This window comes from Acinonyx jubatus, chromosome D2 (assembly GCF_027475565.1).
Source record: "Acinonyx jubatus isolate Ajub_Pintada_27869175 chromosome D2, VMU_Ajub_asm_v1.0, whole genome shotgun sequence".
NCBI lineage: Eukaryota > Metazoa > Chordata > Mammalia > Carnivora > Felidae > Acinonyx > Acinonyx jubatus.
In genome coordinates this window covers 19258419-19284992 of record NC_069393.1, presented here as the reverse complement: position 1 = coordinate 19284992, position 26574 = coordinate 19258419, and the positions used below count along the sequence as shown (strand labels likewise).

Here is a 26574-nt window from a genome sequence, read left to right as displayed (position 1 = left end):
CCCAGAGGCTAGGGTGAGGTCTGGCCACAAAAGTGAGATGTAGATGGAGAAGCACTTTGAAAAGACTTTGTAGGGCTGTTGTTAGGATAATGACAACAATAAGCACAAGGACCCTCCCAAGGCTGTCAAATCCCCCATGTTGATTAGTTTAGTCATAGTACCACAAAATAGTGTGGCTTTGAGATCAAAATGAATGTAGGCTGGAGAAACAAGTTCAATGCTCACAAACAAAAGACAGATTAAACAAATTATGGTAATCTCTACAGTAGAATAATAAGCAGTCATTAAAAAGTTATGCAGTGCTCACATACTGCTAGGGGTATGTAATTGGCACTACTTCTGTGGAAGGCAACTTGGCACCACAGATCAAAATTACAAATGCATATACCTCCAATTGGCATTTTCACTTTAAGGAATTTATCTTATATATGTTCACAGAGGTGCTAAAGACATGTGTAAACATGTACAAGACTATTATGGCAGCATTTTTTTTTTTTTGTAACAGCTGAAGTTGAGAAACAATCAATCATTAGGGAATCTGGTTTTGGTTTGTTTTTTTTTTAAGTTGTGGCTACAGCCATGCAATGGAATAAAGCACAGGCTTAAAAAACAAAAAGCAAAAAAAATCAAAAACAAAAACAGAAGCAGTTCTCTATGCTTCTTTTTCTTTTAGATACACTGCTAATGTAAAACAGTAATAATAACAACAAAATCAAAAACAGTATGTATACTACACTACCATTTGAGGTTAACAGATTGAGTGAGAGAGCCTGGGAAGAATATATGCTGAATGAAACACAGCCAGAGCCCAATCCAGCTTGCTTCAACCTCTATTGCCTTCGACCTCAGCCATCTGGGCACTGAGCTGTTCCTGAACGGGGCAGCCTGAGTTGAGAAAGCATATGTATGTATGCCAATGCAGTAGATTTTAAATTTTAGTAGGCATAAGAATCATCTGGATTGCTTGCAGAAAATGAAGATCCAAGTGGTCTTTCCTCAGAGATTGTGACTCTATACGTCTGGGATTAGGTGCTGGAATTGGTGGGGTTTTTTATTTTGTAAACAGACTATTTTTTAGAACATTTTTAGATTCAAAATTGAGAGGAAGGTACAGAGATTTCCAATATACCTCATGCCCCCACACAGCATAGCCTCCCCATTATCAACATCCCCCATCAGAGTGATGCACTTGTTACAATCGATTAACCTACACTGACAAATTATTATCACTCAAAGTCCATAGTTCACATTACAGCTCACCTTTGTTGTACATACTATGGGTTTGGACAAAGGTATAATGACATATACCTACCATTATAATATCACCCAGAGTAGTTTCACTGACCTAAAAATCCTCTATATTCCACCCTATCATCCCTCTCTCTCCACCTACCTCTGAAAACCACTTATCTTTTTACTGTCTCTATAATTTTGCCTTTTCTAGAATGTCATACATGTAGTTGTAACCTTACAGTACATAGTTTTTCTGATTAGTTTCTTTCACTTAATAATATGTATTTAAGTTTCCTCCATGTCTTTTCACAGCTTGATAGCTCATTTCTTGTTTGAGCTAAATAATATTCCATTGTCTGGTTATACCACAATTTATTTATCCATTCACCTACTGAAGCACATCGTGGTTGCTTCCAGGTTTTTTTTTTAATTTTTTAATGTTTTATTACTTATTTTTGAGAGAGAGACAGAGTGTGAGTGGGGGAGGGTCAGAGAGAAGGGAGACACAGAATCCAAAGCAGATCCAGGCTCTGAGCCATCAGCACAGAGCCCAACACGGGGCTCAAACCCACAAGCTGTGAGATCATGACCTGAGCCAAAGTCGGATGCTCAACCAACTGAGCCACCCAGGCACCCTGGTTGTTTCCAGGTTTTAGCAATTATGAATAAAGTAGCTGTGAACGTTCAAGTGCAGGTTTTTGTGTGGATGTAAGTTTTTAATTCCTTTGGGTAAATATGATTAATGGATTCTATGGTAAGAGACGTTTATTTTGTAAGAAAATGTTAAATTGTCTTCCAAAGTAGCTGTATCGATAATTTTGCATTCCCACCAGCAATCAATGGGAGTTCCTGCTGTTCCACATCCTCACCAGCATTTAGTGTTGTCCATGTTCTAGATTTTGGCCTTTCTAATAGGTATGTAGTAGTATCTTATTGTTGTTTTAATTTGTATTTTATTGATAGGATGAAAAGCACCTTTTCATGTGCTTATCTGCCATCTGCAAATCTTTGATGAAGTGTTTCCTAAGATCTTTGGCCCATTTGGTATCTTTTTTATCAAGCACAACAGGTGATTCTGATTCAGCAGGTCCTTGGACCAGTCTTTGAGAAACAGTGTTAGAGTAACCACAGAACTCATATCTGGGGTGAAATAAGTCTTCTCACTAAGTTGAAGTCAGATCCAGGATCTATGAGAGGGCAATCAAACCATACCATTTAGCAAGCTCAGCCTCAAAAGGGCCCTGAAATTTGGCTAGTGTTCATGGGCAAATTTGTTCACAGAAGCAAGAAGTCCTCCACAAATATTCATATTTTGGAACTTTTGAGCTTGAGGCTATCTATATCATTTTCTAAGAACTATAATGGAAGTACAGTAAAGGTCATTCCTGGTCATCCAGAGTTATTCACAGATGGAAAGATGGATTTATGAGCACAAAACACTTGGCTGCCCAGTTGATGACTTAAGAATGTTTTATCTACTTCAATTTATATGGTGACACTTTTCTTCTCAGAGAGCAACATGAGATACACATCCTTTAAATGATAGTTCATACAATTTTATGCAATTATATGCATTATATATACTATGTGATCATATAGTTTATTTACACACTACATAAGTATTGTAACTTCACTGGTCTGTCAATATTCTTGTAGTCTAACTATTAGTTGTCTTTTGCCACTTATTTTTCATTTACTTCTTTTGTTATTTTTAGATGTCATTCAGGTAAAGTAGAAGTGCAAATACATGTGTAACATTCATACATTTTTCTTATACCACTATTCTTTTCATCAGCTCTGCAATATTTTCCAAATCCATCAATATTCAGTTCATTTGCAATTTTAAAAGTTTACTCAAGAAATTTCTAAATTTACGTTTTTTTCAGGAAAGTACAACATAACCTTTGTTACATACTAGATGGGTGAGAACTTAGGCACTGTATTTTCACAGAATTATGTTCTATTATAAGACACATCTCCTGATAATGTAGTGCTTACTATGTAAGGTACTATTCTAAATGCAGTATAAACATCACTAATTTGATCTTCAAACAAGACTATAATGAAAGTGCTATTCTTACTGTACCATGCTGATTCTCAATATTGAGAAATTTTGTAAAAGTTAGTCTTCTGACCCTAATTGAAATTCATCTTGAATTGCAATCTCCCTATCCTACATAAATTCTAAGATTAAGGGGTCTCAAAAGGTGAATGCTCTGTGGCTTCCTCAGTGCTCTTAGAAGAGAGAGTTTTCCCTACATATTTTACTACTCCAGGTTAGTCCCCCAAACTGCAAGGTGTATTGATAGTTTCTGCTTGAACTGGGGTCCTTGTATGCACCCTGCCCTTCTTGCCATGTTGCCCAGCCTTTGTGCTAGAAACCTTCTCTTGTGTGTTTGCTTATCTCGCCTCATCCTGCTTCCTGAGGCATTACTTGTTTCTACTTACCTGAGCATTGCCTGTTGTTTACATTCCCTCTGAACACTGCACATTTCACCTTCACCCTACCCTTAATTAGGCCACTGGATTGGACATCCTAAAGACTATTGTCTTTTTGATCTACTTCACAGTTCAGTAAAAGCACTTCAAGCACTGACAATAATCCCACACCTGGGCCAGTTTCTCCTGACCCAGTTCTGACTTTCTAACTCCATTTCTTTGGGTGCTAAACATATGTAGTACAGAAATCTACCTAAGCTATGACACTTTTGTGTCAAAAGTAGACATTCCTTTGAATTAGGAATGATAAAATCTCTGAGAAACTAGGTTTCAGTGATGTGACTGAAAGCATAAATCTCTGTCATACAAGAAGGTTGTTATACATGTTATACAAACTGTAAGTTTTTTGTTTTGCTTTTTTATCAGAGTACCCTTATATAAATCCCTAGAAGGGTTTAAAATGTTTAATGATGGATCTTAGTGACACAAATATATACCAACTTGAGAAGTCTTCAGTTTTAAGTCTACTTTCATTCATCTTTTATTCAACATTTACTGAGGGCTGAGCATATGCCAGGCACAGTTCTAGCTAGGTATGGCAGAGAACAAAACAAAGATTTCTGCCATCATGGAATTTACATCCAAAATGGCAATAAATCCTAAATATAATGAGTAAATTATATAGTACTTAGAAGATGTTAAGGCCTATAGAATAAAGAAAGAGTGAAGTAGAAGAGATCAAAGTATAGTGAGGAAGATATAGGTTGCCATTTTATTTTTTTTTATTTTTTTTCAATATATGAAGTTTATTGTCAATTTGGTTTCCATACAACACCCAGTGCTCATCCCAAAATGTGCCCTCCTCAATACCCATCACCCACCCTCCTCTCCCTCCCACCCCCCATCAATCCTCAGTTTGTTCTCAGTTTTTAAGAGTCTCTTATGCTTTGGCTCTCTTCCACTCTAACGTTTTTTTTTTTTCCTTCCCCTCCCCCATGGGTTTCTGTTAAGTTTCTCAGGATCCACATAAGAGTGAAACCATATGGTATCTGTCTTTCTCTGTATTAGGTTGCCATTTTAAAAAATGTTCAGAATGGCCTTTAATAAAAGATGACATTTGAAGAAAGACTTGAAGGAAGTTATGGAGAGGAGCATGCCCCAGAAGTGGACTATGGTCTGGTGGGGGAGAAGTGGGTAGAATGAGGTGAGTTATAGATAGAATAGGAGATGAAGTCAGATGATGAATTAATCACAGCAGCACTATTTGCTTTGGTTCAAAAGTGAGACAGACTTTACTACTTTGTGTAGGGATTTATTCTTCTGTATATTCCCAATAAAATTTTATTTTAATATTTATAAAAACTTTAAACATATTTTATCAACTATATGATATATAAACAGTACAATTCAATTAATTCTTTACATTACACCTATGAACTCATCACCACATGCAAGTTACAGAACATTTCCATCATCCTTATGAGCTTCCCTAAAACCCTTTGTAGTCCATCCCTCTCTTCACTGGCAGCCCCAGTCACTACCAGTCTGATTTGTGTCCATATAAATTGGTTTGCGTTTTCTAGAATTTTTATATAAATGGAATCATACAGAATATACTCTTTTATGTCTGGCTTCTTTCACTCAACACAATGCTTTTCAAATTCATTCATCCTAATATATATATAAGTACGTCATTCGTTTTTGTTGCTGTGTATAAACATACCATATTGACTTTTGGGGAAGATGGCAGAGTAGGATAAGTCTAGGCTCACCTCATCCCACAGATACAACTAGAGAACACCCAATAGCAGTCTAAATAACTCAGAAAATGGCAGAATAAACTCCACAACTAACTGTGGAGAAGAGTGCACATGGAAAAGGGTAGGAGGGTGGAGACACAGTCAGGAGCTAAATGACTTAACACCTGAAATTAGAAAAAAAAAAATCAGTGGGCTCAGCTTTGGGAGAGTAAGGAGGGTGAGAGGACACTGAGTCCTCCCCACCCCCTTAAAAAGACAGCACAACAAACAACTGGTGGATATAGAGCATCTAAGCAGCAGTTTGAAAGGTGCCTGGGGCATATGGGAGGAAGAGTCATTTACTCATCTCAGAGAGTGTCTGGAGGCATAGAAATCACTGGGGAAGTCCTCTAGGAACAAAGGAACTGGCAGGCACCATTTTCCTTCCCTGTCCCCTACCTAACTTGCTAACACTGCCACCCTGCTTCTACATGCTGTGCTTCCACCAATCCACCCCTCTGGAAGGGCAGCTTTAGTCCAGTGTAACAGGGCCCCTTCTGCAATGAAACAGTCATGCACCACCCCCTTACCGCACTGCTGCCATGCACTGTGTTTCAGTGGAGACTGATGGGTACTTCAGTGCTGGTGCTACAGGGCCCCTCCCATGACCTACAAGCTTGAAGGCATCTCTCCCACCCCCCTTCATGACACTACCCCTGCACTGTGCCTCGAGGGAACCTCCCTCTCCAAGGGGCACTCTTGAACACAGTTACAGGGCAATGCTGCAGGTTTGGCAGTGTGCAAGCAGCCCCTATGGTGGCCAGCACAACTCCAAAGTGACTCCTGCTTCAGAGAGAGGGAAAGATAATCACACACACCCATCAGACAGAGACGTCAGCAGTGGGCTGGAGGCAAACTACTAGTCTGACTGTAGGTCCCGTCCACCAATGAAAACTTCTCAGGGGATAGCACAGGGAAAGCACCCAACAGTTTGGTGTTACTGAATCTCAAATAAATGCCTGGTCTGATTCAACTCAAGCCCAAGGAGTCCCCAGATTGGCCCACTAATACTGCAAGGAAGCCATTACAGATTTACTGCACTGAAGGAAAAAGTGACCCAGCCATAATAGCAAGGCACATGCAACACACACAAGAGAACTTCCTGAAGCAACAGATTCTTGCAAACATGGGACACTACACAGCAGAGCACTACAAGACCTCTTCTCCATAAGGCCACTACTTTCCAGTGCAGGAGACATAGCTGATTTTTATAACACACAGAAACAGACACATAACGTTAGACAAAATGAGGAGACAGAGGAACATGTCCTAAATGAAAGAACAGGACAGAACCACAGCAAGAGACTTAACCAAACAGTTATAAAAAATATGCCTGATAGAGAATTTAAAATAATGATCACAAAGATACTCACTGGACTTGAGAAAATAGGGGAGGACATCAGTAAAATCCTTAACAAAGAGAGAGAAAAAAAATATCAGAATTGAAGAACACAATAAATTAAATTAAAAATACACTTGATGGAATACACAGCAGGCTAGAGGAAGCAGAGGAACGAATTAGTGATCTGGAAACAGGGTAATGGAAATTAATCAAGCTGAGCAAATGGGGGAAAAAAGAATTATGCAAAACAAGAATAGCCTTAGGGAATTCAGTGACTCCATCAATTGTAATGATTTTGCATTATAAGGATCCTTGAAAAAGAACAGAGTGAAAAAATGGCAGAAAATATGTTTGAAGACATAATAGCTGAAAACTTCCCTAATATGGGAAGTAAATAGATAGTAAGATCCAGGAGGCACAGAGATTCCCCCCCAAAATCAAACCAAGGAGATCCACACCAAGATACATAATTAAAATGCCAAAAAGTAGTGACAAAGAAAAATATTTAAAAGCAGCAAAAGAAAACGGTCACATACCAGGGAAACCCCATAAGGCTATCAGTGGATTTTTCAACAGGAATTTTACAGGCCAGAAGGAAGTGGCATGATATATTCAAAGTGGTGAGAGGGAAAATCTGCAGCCAAGAATACTCTATCCAGCAAGGCTATCATTCAGAATAGAAGGAGAGATAGAGAAGTTGTTGGATAAACAAAACTAAAGGAATTCATGACCACTAAACCAGACTCACAAGAAATGTAAAGGGGATTCTATGAGTGAAAAGGAAAGACCATAAATGAGAGTATAAAAAATAAATATATCTGTAAAAATCAGCCAAAAGATACACAAAATACAAGAATGTAAAATATGACAACATATACTAAAATGAAGGGAGGAGAGGAGTAAATAATGGGTTCAAACTTAAGCAACCATCAACTTAATATAGACTGAGATATGCAAAAAATGTTACATACAACCCTATTGATAACCACAAATCAAAAACCAGTAATAGATATGCAAAGAATAAAGAAAAAGGAATCCAAGTATATCACCAAAGAAAACCAGCAAACCATGAAGAAAGATCAAAGACAAACTATGGAAACAAAACAAGTAACAAAATGGCAAGAAATACATATCTATCAGTAATTACTTTGAATGTAAATGGACTCAACAATCCAATAAAAAAAAAATAGGATGACAGTATAGATTTTAAAAAAAATCCATCTATCTGCTGCCTACAAGAGACTCATTTCAGACCAAAAGACACCCACAAACTGGAAGTGAAGGGATGTACAAACATTTATCATGCAAATGGATATCAAAAGAAAGCCAAGATAGGAAAACTTATATCGGATAAAATAGACTTTAAAAAAAAAAAAAAAAAGACTGTAACAAGAGACAAAGAAGGACACTAATAATCAAAGGGACAATCCAACAGGAAGCTATAACAACTGTAAATATTTATGGAACCAATATGGAACATCTAAATACATGAAACCGTTAATAACAAACATAAAGGACTAATTGATAGCAATTCAATAATAATAGGGACTTTAACAGGCCACTTACATAAATGAAAAGATGATCCAAATAGAAATGGAACAAGGAAAGAGTGGCTTTGAATAACACACTCGACCAGATGGATTTAACAGATATATTCAGAACATCCCATGCTAAGACAGCTGAATACAAATTCTCTTCAAGTGCATATGGAACATTCTCCACAATATCTCACATATTAGGGCACAAAACAAGCCTCAACAAACTCAAAGAGATTGAAGTCATGCCATGCATCTTTTCTGACCACAATGCTATAAAATTAGAAATCACCCACCATAAAAAAAAAAAATCTGGAAAGACCACAAACACATGGAGTTTAAGTAACATACTACTAAGTAATGACTAGGTCAGCCAGGAAATCAAAGAAGAAATAAAAAGTACATGGAAACAAATGAAAATGAAAACACAAGGATCCAAAACCTTTGGGATGCAGGAAAAGCAATTCTAAAAGAGAAGCTTATGGCAATACAGGCGTACCTCAAGAAGCAAGAAAAATCTCCAATAAACAACCTAACTCTACACCTAAAGGAGCTAGAAAAAGAACAAACAAAACCCAAAACTAGCAGATGGAAAGAAATGAAGATTAGTGCAGAGATAAATGATATAGAAACTAAAAAAACAAAAATACAGATCAATGAAACCAGGAGATGTTTCCTTGCAAATATCAACAAAATTGACAAACCTCTAGTTAGACTCATGAAAGAAAGAAAAGAGAGAAAAGATTCAAACATAACCACAAATGAAAGAGGAGAAATAACAACCAACACTACAGAAATACAAACAATTGTAACAAAATATTATGAAAAGCTGTATGTCAACAAACTGGACAACCTAGAAGAAATGGATAAATTCCTAGAAACATATAACCTAACAAAACTGAAGGAGGAAGAAATAGAAAATTTGAACAGACTGATTACTAGCAAGGAAATTCAATCAGTAATCAAAAAACTCCCAACAAAAAAAGTCTAGGACCAGACTGCTTCACAGGTAAATTCTACCAAAGATTTTAAGAATAGAACCTATTTTTCTCAAACTATTCCAAAAAACAGTAAAGGAAGGAAGCCTTCCAAATTCATTCTATCAGACCAGCATCACCCTGATAACCAAACCAGTAAAGATGCCATAAAAGAAGAGAACTACAGACCAGTATCTGACTAACACAGATGTGGAAATCTTCAACAAAATACTAGCAAAACAAATCCAACAATATATTAAAAATCATTCACCACAGTCAAGTGGGATTTATTCCCAGCATGCAAGAGTGGCTAAATATTTGCAAATCAATCAACATAATACATTTCATCCATTAAAGAAATGATAAAGCCATATGATCATTTCAATAGATGCAGAAAAAGCATTTGAAAAGTACGACATCCATTCATGATAAAAACCCTCAACAAAGTAGGTTTAGAGGCAACATAACTCAACATATTAAAGCGTATATATGAAAAACCTATGGCAAACATCATACTCAAAAGAAAAAACAAAAACAAAACTGAGAGCTTTCCTGTAAGTTCAGGAAAAGATAAGGATGTCCACTCTCACTACTTTTATTCAAGATAGCACTGGAAGTCTTAGCCACAGCAACCAGACAACAAAAAGAAATAAAAGGCATCCAAATTGGTAAGGAAGAAGTAAAACTTTCACTATTGGCAGATGACATGATACTATATAGAAAACCTGAAAGACTCTACCAAACAAAAAACAAACAAAACAAAACAAAACCCCCAAAACTGCTAGAACTGATCATGAATTCAGTAAAGTCACAGGAATACAAAATCTTTACAGAGATCAGTTGATTTCTATGTACTAATAATGAAGCAGCAGAAAGAGAAATTAAGAAAACAATCCCATTTAGGGACACCTGGGTGGCTCAGTCCGTTAAGCATCTGACTTCAGCCCAGGTCATGATCTCACAGTCCATGGGTTCAAGCCCCACATTGGGCTCTGTGCTAACAGCTCAGAGCCTGAAGCCTGCTTCTGATTCTGTGTCTCCCTCTCTCTCTATCCCTCCCTTTCTCGTGTTCTCTCTCTCTCTCTCTCAAAATAAATAAACATTAAATTTTTTTAAGAAAAGAAAAAAATCACTTATAATTGCACCAAAAATGTAAAGTACCTAGGAATATACTCAACCAAAGAGATGAAAGACCTATACCCCGAAAACTATAAAGCATTGATAAAAGAAATGGAAGATGACACAAAGAAATGGAAACACATTCCATACTCCTGGATTGGAAGAACAAATATTGTTAAAATATCTATACTACCCAAAGCAATCTACACATTTAATGCAATCCTTATCAAAATATCAATAGCAGCTTTCACAAAACTAGAAAAACAACCCTAAAATTTGTATGGAACCACAAGACCCCAAATAGCCAAATCAATCCTGAAAAAGAAAAGCAAATCTGGAGGCATCACAATTCCAGACTTCAAGTTATACTACAGAGCTGTAGTAATTAAAACATTATGGCACTGGTATCAAAATAGACACATAGATGAATGGAATAGAATAGAAAGTCCAGAAATAAATCTACAGTCACATGATCAATTAATCTTTGACAAAGGAGGAAAGAATATGAAATGGGAAAAAGTCTCTTCAACCAATAGTGTTGGGAAAACTGTAAAGTTATATGCAAAAGAATGAAACTGGAGCACTTTCTCACACCTTACACAAAAATAAATTCCAAATGGATTAGAGACCTAAATGTCCTGAAACCATAAATATTTGTGAAGAGAGCACAGGCAATAATATTTGTAACATTAGTTGTAGCAATATTTTTCTAGATACATCTCCTGAGGCAAGGGGAAAAAAAGCAAAAATAAACTATTGGGACTACATCCAAATAAAAAGCTTCTGCACAGCAAAGGAAACAATCAACAAAACTCAAAGACAATCTACTGAGGGGCGCCTGGGTGGCTCAGTTGGTTAAGCATCCAACTTTGGCTCAGGTCATGATCTCGTGGCTCGTGAGTTCGAGCCCTGCATCAGGCTTTGTGTGACAGCTCAGAGCCTGGACCCTGCTTCAGATTCTGTGTCTCCCTCTCTCTCTGCCACTCCCCTGCTCATGCTCTGTCTCTCTGTCTCTCATTAATAAAATAAACATTAAAAAAATTTATTAAAAAAAGACAATCTACTGAATGGAGAAAGTATTTGCAAATGATATATCCAATAAAGGGTTAGTACCCAAGATATGTAAGGAACTTCCACAACTGCACACCCAAAAAACACATAAAACAATTTAAAAATGGGCAGAAGCATGAACAGACATTTCTCCAAAAAGACATCCACATGGCCAACAGACTGATGAAAAAAATGCTGAATATCAGGGAAATGCAAATCAAAACTACAATGAGATATCACCTCACACCTGTCAGAATTGCTAAAATCAACAATACAAGAAACAACAGGTGTTGGCGAGGATGTGGAGAAAAAAGGAACCCTCATGCATGTTGGTGGGAACGCAAATTGGTGCAGCCACTATGGAAAACAGTATGGAGATTCCTCAAAAAGTTAAAACTAGAACTACCCTATGATCTAGCAATCATGCCACTGGGTATTTACCCAAAAAATAAAAGAACATTAACTTAAAGGGATACGTGCATCCCTATATTTATAGCAACATTACTTATAATAGCCAAAATATGAAAGCTACCCAAGCGTCCATCAATGGATGAATGGATAAAGAAGATGTGGCATGTGTGTACACACACACACACACACACACACACACACAAACACATTTACCAATGGAATATTATTAAGCCACAAAAAAGAATGAAATCTTGCCATTTGCAACATGGATGAAGCTATAAAGTATAATGCTAAGTAAAGTAAGTCAGTGAGAGAAAGATAAACACCATATGATTTCATTCATATGTGGAATTTAAGGAAAAAAAAACAAATAAGCAAAGAAAAAGAAAAGGAGAGACAAATCAAGAAATAGACTATTAACTATAGAGAACAAACTGATGGTTACCAGAGGGGAGGTAGGTGGGAGAGATGGGTGAAATAGGCGATAGGGATTAAGGAGTGTGCTTATCATGATGAGCACTAATGTATGGAATTGTTGAATCACTATTTTGTACATCTGAAATGGTGTTAACTATATAGGAATTAAAATTAAAATTTAATAAAAATTTTAAAAAGAAAATATTTGCCTTTTAAGCTTCACTAACATGGAATAACTGCAAAGACTGCCTATACCCATGAGATTACTTGTTCAGTGTTTGTTTTATCAAAACAAATCATGTGGTTCAAAAAAAAGGTATATATATACTTTTTAACATAAGAAGTATATATAATATATACATATATATATAATTCAGTTTATCCTTAATATATTGTTGCATTTATTAATTATATTCTAATAGTAATTATAATGATCCCACGATCCAGAAATTCTAAGTACTTAAAGTCTGTGGATACAGGAAATTTAAAAGCTCAATCCAAATTTATATCCATATTTTTGCTCTACAGAATTATGATAAGGTAATAAACAAAAGACATTTAAGGATGAGAATATATTACATTAGTAGGATAAAATTCTATGGAGGGTGTGGAATGGAAATAATGGGAAATTTCCCAGTGAAATGAAATTATAATGTTACCCTATGGTTTTTACCCCCCATTTTATCCATTTAAAGAAATGACTTATCTTTTTAAATCAATATTTATGATATGCTAGAAATTTAATACTTTACAACTCTTTAAACTCTAGTTTAAAGTATAGTATAAAATTCTATATACTAATTTTAAAATGTGAATGTGAAAATTAAAAAATAAAGCCAAAAAGTTTGAGTACCCCTTCTCTCAGGTCCCATCCCTAGAGGATGGTCTTTAAGTAGCCTGGGGTGTGCAGGAACATCATGGGGTTTTTAAAGTTCCCCAGGTTATTCTAGTGTGTAGCCAAAATTGAGAAAAGCTGTAGTTTAAAAACAGTAGTCTCTCTCAATAAGATAACTCTGGACAAGAAGCAGAAAAAATGAAAGTTGCATAGTTTACCACTTGCCTGAGAGTGTTAGTTGCCTGGCAAGTAATGATTTGCAAGGTTTATAAAAACATCAAATCAATTGTTGTTATAGAACTTAAACACAAAAATGTTAACTGGCAGCTGTGGCTGATAATTATGGTGTCTTGCAATGATGAAATGCTATTATTTGTAAGGCACTGTGCCAACTATTTTAAGTAAATGACATTATCTCCTCTGTAGATAATCCCAGGCCTAGAACACTGAACCATGGGAGGTGTGGTGACAGAAAAACCCCAGAAGGTAGTAATTCAATTATACGTTAACTAACCATTGCTCCTGGGTTCATCTATTAGCCTTTTTTTTTCCACAGCAGTATTTAGTTTTGCTACTCTCCCAAATCTTGAGTCAGCAAATTAACTTTGTTTTCTACTTCCCTATTTCTCCTCTATTCTTGTTTTCTGCCTTAGCTTTTTTTCTTCTCTTATTTCTTGTTATGATTTATTGTTAAACAATAAATGTATGTATATTGTTAAACAATGGGACTAGGATTTGGCCTCAAAGGCCAAATTCCACAATTCATTAGCCATGTAACCTAGTAAAATAATGCAAAATGAGGGTCATCATTACCCTGCACAGTGGGCTGAATGGTAGAGATTCCAGAAGAATATGTTCACATCCTAATCCCTAAGACCTGTGACTATCACCTTATGTGGCAAAAGATGTGATTAAGTTAAGGATCTTGAGAGGAGAATCTTATCCAGGGTTATCTGAGTGGAACCAAAATGCAATTACATGTATGCCTGAATGAGAAAGGCAGAGGGGGTTCTGAGACATATACACAGAAGAAAAGTGATGGGAAAACAGAGCAGAGAGAGAGATAGAGCTACCACAGCCAAGAAATGCCAACAACCACCAGAAAGCTGGAAAAAACAAATATTCTCCCCTTCAGCCTTTGGAGGGATTATGGCCCTGCTGAACCAATGATTTCGGATTTCTGGTTCCCTATACTATTAGGGAAATAGTTTCTATTGTTCTAAGTCACTGAGTGGTAATTTGTTCCAGAAGCCATGCTGCTTACCTCCCAAGCCAAAGAACAAGCTAAGGAATGTACAAGTATTTTGTAAACTGAACTGCTATACAAATACAAGCTCTTCTCACTGGTCACTTTTACAAGGACCTCCAAGACCATGCAAATAACCATCATCATAAATCAGTCTTCATGGAACAGAGGTATGAAGAGTTCCTGGGGCTTTCTTATGTCTTTGTATACCCTTCCCTTTAATCCTTCTCTTCCCATAAGCTTAGTATTTCTTTTGGTGGTTGTGTGGATATTGCTAATGGTAGCAACTCCTAAAGAAAATAAATTAGAACTACCTTAGCTATGTCTCTTAAATCTTGCTAGCTATTGTTCTTCTCTTTATTCCAACATCTTATGATAGTCCAGAATTTAGAGCAGGTTTTCTCAACAGCAGCAAGATTGACACTTCGAACTAGACAATTCTTTGTTGTGGGGACTATCTTGCATATTGTATGTTTAGCAGCAGCCTTGTCCTCTATTCATTTAATGCTTGTAGTATTGCCCCCAGTTGCGGCAATCAAAATTCCTCCAGACAAAAAGGCCAAATATTCTGAGGGGCAAAATTTCCAGCCCTCCCTCCAATCCCGACCATATTAGAACCACTTATTTAAAGAATGATCACACAGACTGTCCAAAGATCTATCTGATATGGCTCTATTCTTGGTAGATTACCCCAATCTCCTTTCATAAAATATTAAGATCTGTTATAGACCTAAAGAAAGGATGTATCTCCTAGTAGCCTGCTGATTCATCATTAAATTAATCTTTTAGATAATTTCATCAGTGTTTTTCAAAGTATAATCAATATTCCATTTCTGGCAGAATCATTTGAGCTTCTTGTTGATCTATTGAGATGCCCCCAAACTTGCATTACATGTTTTGCAGATGATTCTTACTTTAATTTGTTAAAGACTGATTTTGATGAACTTCAGATTCCAGGTGTGTGATGTACTTTATTCCTCTTTCTTGGTTCTAGAACAGGACTCTGGTTCCCAAAATAAAGTCCTTCACACATGTGGTCAGTTGAACACCAGATTTCATACACTACAACCTAGCCTCTGCTTATTCAGACACCTCAGGTGATACATCAGTACTGTGAGTGAAGATATAGGATCTGCGTAGTATGATCTCCTTAGGTGTACGCTCAAATTTCCTCAGATACACATTCAAGGCTTGGTATTGAGAGTTTAGCTAAACTAGTCCCTAATATTGCTGCCTCAGCAACCAGCCTCAAGCTGACACTAGCCCCTCCCTTGAACTCTTGCCTTAGTTAACAGCCTTCAGAATTACAAGTAAATATAAGTTCCTGATATGACTCCCTCAACCACCCTCATAATAAACATTCTCCCCCACCTCCCAGGACCTTCATCTTGTGTGCCCTTCAGATAAGACCCCCAGAATTTTACCAAAATCCACATTTTCTGGTTTGAGTTGACCAATCTGAATTTAGCCTGGGAACCCCATAGCACTCCACCCAAGGACCCTAATAAAGGTATGTTCCCAGGACCTGTATTACTCTTTCTCTACCTGCGCCCTGTCTTGAACTCCCTGAATGGCCCCTCTAGACATTTGGAGTACCTCCTTCAGGACCTGTGAGTAATATACATCTCTATTTCACTTTCTTTTCAAGTATTTTGTTGAACTTTGGCTTACTATCTGACACCCCAGAGCTCTACTTAACAAATGTTAAGTGAATAAAGTCACACTATGATTATCTCTATACAAATTAACCCTTAGCTTTATCCATTGTAACAATGTAGCAATGTAGCAATGTACCTATGTATCTCTCAATCCTCCCAATTTCACCATTTTTGTGTAGATGCCTACAATCTAAATCCTGGCCTTGTCCTGCCTCTTTGACTATGGAAACAATAACTTAGAGAGGTAAGAAATCCACAGATCTAGGCAGAGAAATGGCTAAGTTGAAGGAACAAATTCTTCAGCATTCCCATCTTGGTTGCTCAAAGAAACTTGGGAATAATTTTTTAAATATGTTTCTCTGTTTCATCTCTCATATATCATCAATTACCAGGTCCTATGAATTCAACCTATTGAATATGTCTTGAACCAACCTAATTATCATCATCCCCAATATAAGGCTTTGGATGTGCTGTTTCCTCTGTCTTTCTACTACAGAAGACTACTAGCTACATACTGGCCCCTCACTGTTAGGTTAACCAATAATCATGCTCCAAAATTGTTCCAAGAACAAATTTATGCATCTGCCAAATGCAAGTTAATATGAAGATGTCATTGGTAAGACAAAATAGTAGAAATATCAAAAAACACCAATTTTACCACAGATTCGGTGCAATCCCTATCAGAATCCCAGCCAACTTCTTTGCATAAATTGCCAAGCTGATCCTAAAATTCACATGGAAAAAGAATCCAGAATAGCCAAAACAATCTTGAAAGTGCTGAGCAGAGTTGAAAAATTCACACTTCCCAGTTATAAAACTTACTACAAATCTACAGTAATTAAGACAGTGTGGTACTGGCAGAAAGACAGACATACAGATTAATCTATTAGCACTGAAACTTCAAAAATAGACCTGTATATTTGTGGCAAATTGATTTTTCACAAGGATATCAAGATAAGCCCATGGGCTAAAATAATCTTTTCAACAAATAGTGCTAGAACAACAGATATCCACAAGCAAAAGAATGAAGTTTGACTCCCACCTCACACCATACACAAAAATAAACTCCCTGTGTAACCTTAATACAAAAATTAAAAATGGATTATAGATCTAAATGTAAGAGCCAAACTATAAAACAGAAGAAAATAGAGGGTAAATCTTCATAAATTTAGATTTGGCAATTGTTTCACAGACATGACACCAAAACATAGGAAAAAAAAGAAAAAATAAACTGGACATCATCAAAATTAAAACTTGTGCTGCAAGCGATATATTATCAATGAAGTAAAAGACAACCCCCAGAATGGGAGAAAATATTTGTGATTCACGTATCTCATAAGGGACTTAAATCTAGACTATAAAGAACTTTTTAAACTCTATAATAAAAAGATAACCCAGTCTTAAATATGTCAAAAAATCTGAATAGACATTTCTCTAAAGAAGATATACAAAATGACTAATAAACACATGAAAAAATGCTTGATATCTTTAGTCATTATGTAAAACACAAGTTAATATCACAAGGATGGCTATAATAAAAGATTAAAAACAAGTGTTATACAGAGAACAGATAGGTGGTTGTCAGAGGTGAGTGTTGGGCGGGTAGACAAAAGGGGTGAAAGTGGTGGGTAAAAGGTACAAATTTTAGTTATAAAATAAACAAGCCCTCAGGATGTAATGTACAGCATGGTGACTATAATTAATAATACTGCATTGCATATCTTCTGAGAATAGATCTTCATATCACAAGAGCAAAAATCTTTGTAACTGTGTACGGATGACAGACGTTAATTGGACTTATTTGGTGATCATTTTGCAATGTATACAATGAATCATTATGTTGTACATCTGAAAACAATGTAATAGCATATGTCAATTATATCTCAATAAAAAAAAAGAAAAGGTGGTAGCAAGAATGTGGAGAGGTTAGAAAGAACCTTCATACATTGCTGGTGGAAATGTAAAGTGGTCATATAAGCCAGCACTTCCTAGGTACATACTCAAGAAAAAGAAACATAGAGTGCTCACAATACCTATAACAGTTAGCACTCAATAATTAAAATGGAAGACAGTACATATAATTGTTAAGAGTCAAGTCAGTGTTTGAATCCTGGCCAACCTCCCAAGAGCCCTAGGAATATGAAATCTTATTCATAGTATTCTCTTTCTTTCCTCAAAATATCTGTGGGTGTTTTGGTTCTCTACTTAAAAAGGAGTTACGATGGCAGAGGAGTGGGAGACCCTAGGCTTGCTTCGGTCCTCAAACACAGCTAGATGAAAAACAAATCAGTTTGAACTCCCAATTGATCTGAGGACCAAGAGAAGAAAAATGCACAAGTAGAGGTGAAAAAACTGCCACATAGTGGAAGGTAGGAGCTGCAGAGAGTTGATTTAGGGGAGAGAAGAGCTGTGGGTTCTGTGGAGGAAAGGGAGATCTGATCACAGAGAGGAGTGAGAGAGAAAAAGTGAAAGTACACAGGGGAATTGCACAAGAAAAACTCTTCCCCAAAACCACTGACTGGGAAAAGGAGAGGGACTGAATACCACAAGTTTTTATAAATAACAGTGTAGATTCTGAAGTTTTGGAGGTCTGCACCATCACCAGGGTTGGGCTTAGTGGGCTTTAGCAGTACTCCAGTGGGGAAGGAGGGCAGAGACCCTGGAGCCAGCAACATGTTCTGAGCTTCCCATGAAATGCACAGGGAGAAGCAGTTTTCCTGCTTGGAGTGCATTTGGGAGAGGGCATGGCCTCTCCCAGGGACAAAAGACCCAACAGACACCATTGAGCTAACCCATTCACTAACATAAGAATGGGACACTGGTTGAGGGCAGCATGCCTTGGTGCCAGCTTTCTGTTGCACTTTACCATAACTCTGAACCTGCATTGTTGCACAACTGATTTCTGGGATAAGCAGGGATTGGCCATAGCACTGTGAGATCCTCCCCCAGAGACCAGTGTGGATGCCCTGCACAGATCTCTAAAATTTGGAATTTTGAAACCTAGCCTTGTGCCTGAGATAAAACACAGAACTGCTGTGCCACCTGGCTGGCAGGCAGACAGCTCAGATACAGGCAGGGTGAAGGTGGGGATCTGATGAAAGCCAGGGACACTAGAGAGGTGATTGTTTGCTCTTCTGTGAGGGCTTAGAGAGTGGTAGGCACGATCTTCCCACTGCAGGGACAAGAGAGAGGGGTGACATCATTTTCAGCCCATCCATCAGCACTGACCAACTTCAGTGAGCAAAACAGAACTACCAAGTGGAGGCCAGAGCAGCTTACACCAAGCATTGTCCCCCTGCTCCTGGAAGGTGCATCTCCACTAGGGCAAGTCCACCTGAAAATCAGTGAAGCAGGCCCGCCTCCAGAAGACTAGCACAAACCCCTCACACACACCAAATCTACTGATCGTACAGTGCTACAAAGTTTCAGGTCTGGGGAAATAGGATCTAGCCTCTTTGGTTTGGGGGTTTGTTTGTTTTTCTCTTAGGATACAAAAGAGCCAATTTTTTTTCAATTAATTAATTAATTAATTAATTAAATGGATCTAGCTTCTTTTAAGAAGCAGACCAAAACACACATAGGATCAAGCTCTTTGTTTGTTTGCCATGACAATATGACAAGATGGAGGAATTCACCCCAAAAGAAAGTACAGGAAGAAGTGACAGCCAGAGATTTAATCAATACAGACATATGTCTGAACTAGAATTTAAAACAATTATAAGGATAGTAGCTGGTCTTGAAAAAAGCATAGAAGACACTAGAGAATCCCTTACTGCAGAGACAGAAGAACTAAAAAGTAGTCAGGCAATGGGTGCCTGGGTGACTCAGTTGCTTAAGCATCCAACTCTTGATTTTGGCTCAGGTCATGAACTCATGGTTCATGAATTTGAGCCAGCACATCTGTGCTGACAGTTCAGAACCTGCTTGGAATTCTCTTTCTTTTCTTTTGTCTCTGTCCCTCCTCCCACTCTCTGAAAATAAATAAATGAATGTTACAAAACAAAAACAAAAAAACTAGGGAGGCCAAAATTAAAAATGCTGTAACTGAGATGCAAACCCAAATGGATGACATGACAATGAAGATGGATGAAGCAGAGGAATGAATCAGTGATATAGACGATAAAATTACACAAAATAATGAAGCTGAAAAGAAGAGGGGGGAAAAGGTTTGGATCATAAATTAGGCTTAAGGAATTCAGTGACTCTTTAAAGTGTAATAACATTTGTATCATAGAAGTCCCAGAAGATGAAGAGAGAGAAAAGGGGGGCAGAACGTTTTTTGAGCAAATTATAGCTGAAACCTTCCCTAATCTGGGAAGGAAACAGATATCAAAATCCAAGAAGCACAGAGAACTCCCATTAAATTCATCACCAAGACACAGTCAAATTCACAAAATACACAGACAAAGAAACAATCCTGAAAGCAACAAGGGAAAAAAAATACTTAACTGACAAGAGAAGACAGATCACATTTGCAACAGATCAGTCCACAGAAACGTGGTGGGACAGAGGGAGTGGCACAATATATTCTATGTGCTGAATGGGAATAATATGCAGCCCAGAATACTTTGTCCAGCAAGCCTGTCATTAAGAATAGGAGAGACAAAGTTTTCCCAGACAAAACCTAAAGGAGTTCGTGACAACTAAACCAGCCCTGCAAGAAATATTAAATGGAACTATTTAGTGGTGAAAAAAAAGGACCAAAAACAAAAAAAGACTAGAAAGGAACAGAGAACATCATCAGATACATCACTTTGCAAGTAACACAAGGCACTAAGTTCATATTTATCAGTAATCATTCTGAATGTAAATGAACTAAATGCTCCAATCAAAAGACACAGGGTATCAGAATGGATTAAAAAAAAAAAAAAAAGACCAAATCTATATGCTCCTTACAAGAGACTCATTTTAGACCTAAAGTCACCTGCAGATTGAAAGTAAAGGGATAGAGAACCATCTACCATGGTAATGGACGTCAAAAGAAAGCTAGAAGAGCAGTACTTATATCAGACAAACTAGATTTCAAAATTTTTTTAATGTTTATTTATTTTTGAGAGAGACAGAACATGAGCGAGGTAGGATAGAGAGAGAGAGGGAGACATAGAATCCAAAGCAGGCTCCAAGCTCTGAGCTGTCAGCACAGAGCCCAAGGTGGGGCTTGAACCCACAAACCGTGAGATCATGACCTGAGCCAAAGTCGGATGCTTAACTGACTGAGCCACCCAGGCACTCACAGAAAAACTAGATTTTAAACAAAAGACTGTAAAAAGAGATGAAGAAGGCCATTATGTCATAATTAAGGGGTCTATCCACCAAGATCTAAAATTGTAAACATCTGTGCCCCAAACATGAGAACACCCAAATATATAAATCCATTAATCACAAACATAAAGAAACTCACTGATAATAATACCATAATAGTAGGGGACTTCAATACCTCACTTACAACAATGGACAGATCATATAAGCAGAAAATCAGCAAGGAAACAATGATTTTGAATGACATACTGGACTAGATGGACTTAACAGATATATTCAGAACATTTCATCCAAAAGCAGCAGAATACACATTCTTCTCAAGTGCACATGGAACATTCTCCAGAATAGCTCACATACTGGGACACAAATCAGCCTTCAACATGTACAAAAAGATTGAGATCATACCATGCATGTTGTCAGACCACAACACTATGAAACCTGAAATCAACCACAAGAAAAAATTTGGAAAAATTGGTGGAAAGACCACGAATACTTGGAGATTAAAGAACATCCTATTAAAGAAAGAATGGTTTAACCAAGAAATTAAAGAGGAAATTAAAAAGTACATGGAAGCCAATGAAAATGAGAACACAACCCAAAACCTCTGGGATGCAGCAAAGGGGATCATAAGAGGAAAATATATAGCAATCCAGGCCTTCCTAAAGAAGGAAGAAAGGTCTCAGATATACAACCTAACCTTACACCTTAAAGAGCTGAAAAAAGAACAGCAAATAAAGCCTTAAACCAGCAGAATACAGAAAATAATAAACATTAGAACAGAAATCGATGATACAGAAATTAACAAATAAACAAACAAAAACAGTAGGACAGATAAAAAAACTAAGAGCTGGTTCTTTGAAAAAATTAATAAAATTGAGAAACTGCTAGCCAGACTATCAAAAAGAGACGCAAATAAATAAATATCCCAAATGAAAGAGGAGATCACAACCAACATCACAGAAATCCAAGCAATTATAAGAGAATATGATAAAAAATTATATGCCAACAAACTGGGCAATCTAGAAGAAATGGACAAATTCCTACAAATATACAAACTACCATAACTGAAATAGGAAGAAATAGAAAATTTGAACAGAACTATAACCAGCAAAGCAATTGAATCAGTAAGCAAAAACCTCCCAACAAACAAAAGTCCAAGCTGATGGCTTCCCAGAGGAATTCTACCAGATATTTAAAGATGAATTAATACCTATTCTTCTCAAACTGTTCCAGAAAATAGAAATGGAAGGAAAACTTCCTATTTCGTTTTATGGGGCCAGCATTACCTTGATTCCAAAAACAAAGAACTCACTAAAAAGGCCAATATCTCTGATGAACATGGATGCAAAATTTCTCAACAAGATACTAGCAAATCGAATTCAACAATACATTAAAAGAAATATTCACCACAATCAAGTGGTATTTATTCCTGGGCTGCAGAGGTTGTTCAATATTTGCAAATCAATCATTGTGATACACCACATTAAAAAATAAAAAAAGGATAAAAACAATATGATTCTCTCAATAGATGGAGAAAAAGCATTTGACCAAAATACAGCACGTATTCTTGATAAAAACCCTCAACAAAGTAGGGATAGATGGAACATACCTCAACACCATAAAGGCCATATATGAAAGGACCACAGGTAATATTATCCACAACAGGAAAAAATGGAGAGCTTTTCTCCTAACTTCAGGAACAGACAGGATGTCCACTCTTACCATTACCATTTAATATAGTGTTGGAAGTCTTAGCCTCAGCAATCAGACAACAACAACAACAAAACCAAAAGGCCTCCAACATGGCAAGGAAGAAGTCAAACTTTCACTCTTTGCAGGCATTATGATACTCTGTAGAAAACCCAAAAGACTCCACCCAAAAATTGCTAGAACAGATACAAGAATTCAGTAAAGATGCAGAAATAAAAATAGCGTACAAAAATCTATTACATTTCTATACACCAATAATGAAGCAGCAGAAAAAGAAATCAAGGTATCGATCCCATTTAAAATTGCTCCAAATACCATAGATACCTCAGAATAAACCTAACCAAAGAAGTAAAAGATCTACACTCTGAAAACTATAGAACACTTATGAAAGAAATTGAAGAGGACACAGAAACAGGAAAACATTCCATGCTCATGGACTGTAAGAAAAAATATTGTTAAAATGTCTATACTACCCAATGCAATCTATACATTTAATGCAATCCCTATCAAAATACAACTAGCATTTTTCTCAGAGCTAGAACAAATAACCCTAAAATTTGTATGGAAAACACAAAAGACCCCAAGTAGCCACAGTAATCCTGAAAAAGAAAAGCGAAACTGGAGGCATCACAATTCCGGATTTCAAGATACATTACAAAGTTGTAGTCATTAAGACAGTATGGTATTGGCATAAAAAGACACATAAATCAATGGAACAAAATAGAAAACTCAGAAATGAACCCACAACTATATGTTCAACTAATCTTTGACAAAGTAGGAAAGAATATCCAATGGAAAAAAAAAAAAGAGTCTCTTCAACAAATGGTATTGGGAAGACTGGACAGCAACATGCAGATGAATGAAATTGGACCACTTTGTGACACCATACCCAAAAATAAGTTCCAAATGGATGAAATACCTAAATGTGAGACAGGAAACCATCAAAATCCTAGAGAACACAGGCAGCAAATTGTTTGACCTCAGCCATAGCAACGTCTTACTACACAAGTCGCTGGAGGCAAGGGAAACATGCAAAAATGAACTATTGAGACTTCGTCAAGATAAAATCTTCTGCATAGCATAGGTAACAATCAACAAAACTAAAACGTAGCCTATGGAATGGGAGAAGAATTTCCAAATGGCTTACTTGATAAAGGGTTAGTATCCAAAATCTATAAAGAACTTATAAAACTCAACACCCAAAAAACAAATAATCCAGTTAAGAAATGGGTGGAAGACATGAATACACAGTTTTCCAAAAAAGACATCCAGAAGGCTAACAGACACATGAAACTGTTCAACATCACTCATCATCAGGGAAATACAAATCAAAACCACGATGAGATACCACCTCACACTTGTCAGAATGGCTAAAACACAAGAAACAAATGTTGACAAGGTTGCAGAGAAAGGGGAACTCTCTTTTACTGTTGGTGGGAATGCAAACTGGTGCAGCCACTCTGGAAAACAGTATGGAGGTTCCTCAGAAAGTTAAAAATGGAACTATCCTACAACCCAGCAATTGCACTACTAGGTATGTACCCAAAGGATTAAAAAATACTGATTCGAAAGGGTACATGTACCCTGATTATATAGAAGCATTATCAACAATAGCCAAAGTATGCAAAGAGCCCAAATGTCCATCAACTGATGGATAAAGATGTGCTATATATGTACAATGGAATATTACTCAGCCATCAAAAGGAATGAAATCTTGCCATTTGCAATGACGTGGATGGAGCTAGAGTTTATTATGCTAAGTGAAAGAAGTCAGAGAAAGGCAAATACCATATGATTTCACTCGTGTGTGGAATTTAACAAAACAGATGAACATATGGGAAGGGGAAGAAAAACAAATACGAGAGAGAGAAACAAACCGTAAGAGGCTCTTAACTATAGAAAACAGGAGTGCCTGGGTGGCTCAGTCAGTTAAGTGTCCTACTTTAGGTCAGGTCATGATCTCACAGTTCCTGAGTTCAAGCCCCAGGTCGGGCTCTGTGCTGACAGCTTGGAGCCTGGAGCCTGCTTGGGATTCTGTATCTCCCTCTCTCTGTCCCTCTCCCCACTCATATGCAAACTGAGGGTTGATGGAGGAAGTTAGGCAGAATGGGCCAGATGGGTGATGGGTATTAAGGAGGGCTCTTGTGTTATATGTGATTGATCACTAAATTCTACTCCTGAAAAACGTATTACTCTACATGTTAACCAATTAGAATTTAAATAAAAACAAAGTCCATCAACAATCAATTCCCATTTTCCATTTAAAAACGAACACTTCACATCTGAATCCAAGATAATACTGTCAGTAATAGTATTAGCTAAGTTATGACATCTCACCATTCAGTCAAATTGTCATTCAGGCTCTTGTTACAGAGGACAAATAGGAGCTTTGCAAAAGTAAAAACTGAGGATGGAGATAACTTTTGGGGAAATGTCCTGAGTTATTTAGGTCTAATTTATATTTGATACTAAGCTTACACATAATCAGATTTATTAATGTCAAAATTAAGAGAAAACTGCTGTTTTTAACAAACCTCCACTCCCCCCACCTAAGTAGTCTTGTAGTCAGGGTATAAACCTTAGTTACACAACTACTAAGGTCCTGTTCTGATGGGTGAATGAGGAAAAAAAAAATCCAAAACTCATAGAAAATGCTCATAATGCTTCAATAATTTCTGAAGGATTAATAAACAAATTTGGATCCCTCCTCTCATTAATCCCACCCAATTCAATGCAGTAAATTTCCAGTTTAAACAAGTAATTTAAACAGGACCTTGAGATGGGTACAACCAAATCAAGTTTTCTAATGTGAAGGCTGGTAGTTGGCAGCCTGTATAATAAAAGGTCACTGTGTCAAAACCATGCACTCCCTTCCTTCTGTCCATATTTTATACATGATTTGGGGCGGGAGGAGAAATGAAATTGGTTAAATTCTAAATTCAGCAAAAAAGAATTAACTCAAGTATCTTCTTGTACATCACATATGTAAATCAGAAACCATTTTATATAAAATATTTCGAATGATGTTGTGAGAAAATGTTTAGCTTATTCAAAATTCTTGTTTAGGGTCAATTTTAGTATTTAGATCCTTATCCAGTAAATTTTTTTAATATTTTAAATGTATTAGAAAAAGGTTTTGCATTTTATGTATTTTCCATTAAATGCAATCAATGATTTAATCAATTGTCAGAAGTATTCTATTTGTGAAAAATGTGAGACTGATAATAGCAGCTTTGTATAATTTTACTTTCTGTTTGGAGTTTTACAAATTCAAAATAATAAATGTTTATTTTCTTATTCTTTCCAAAGCTTCAATTTAGAAAAGAATATTACTGCTTTAAAATTGCAAAACACACAGAATCTGTGCTTAATAACATTTTCAAATTTGTCTGTAAGAGCTTGGTGCTATGAAGAAAAGAGTGGTAGAGAATAAAAAAGTAAGGAAGAGAATTTTCTTAAAGTGAATATTGATATCATTAAGAGAAATAATGGATACCATCAGTTAACTATACTAAAACTTCCTGTTGTTTTAGCACAACCTGGT

At 36.7% G+C, this 26574-nt stretch overlaps 1 long non-coding RNA gene across 1 annotated transcript in view; it reads right to left on the bottom strand.

The window, feature by feature from the left end:
* The window catches only part of LOC113600151 (uncharacterized), a 96320-nt gene extending 70446 nt beyond the window's left edge, over positions 1-25874 (bottom strand). The window contains exon 1 of the long non-coding RNA XR_003421104.2: positions 6845-25874. This is a non-coding gene — a long non-coding RNA (uncharacterized LOC113600151). The remainder of the gene's footprint in view (positions 1-6844) is intronic.
* Between the last annotated feature and the right edge of the window lie 700 nt (positions 25875-26574).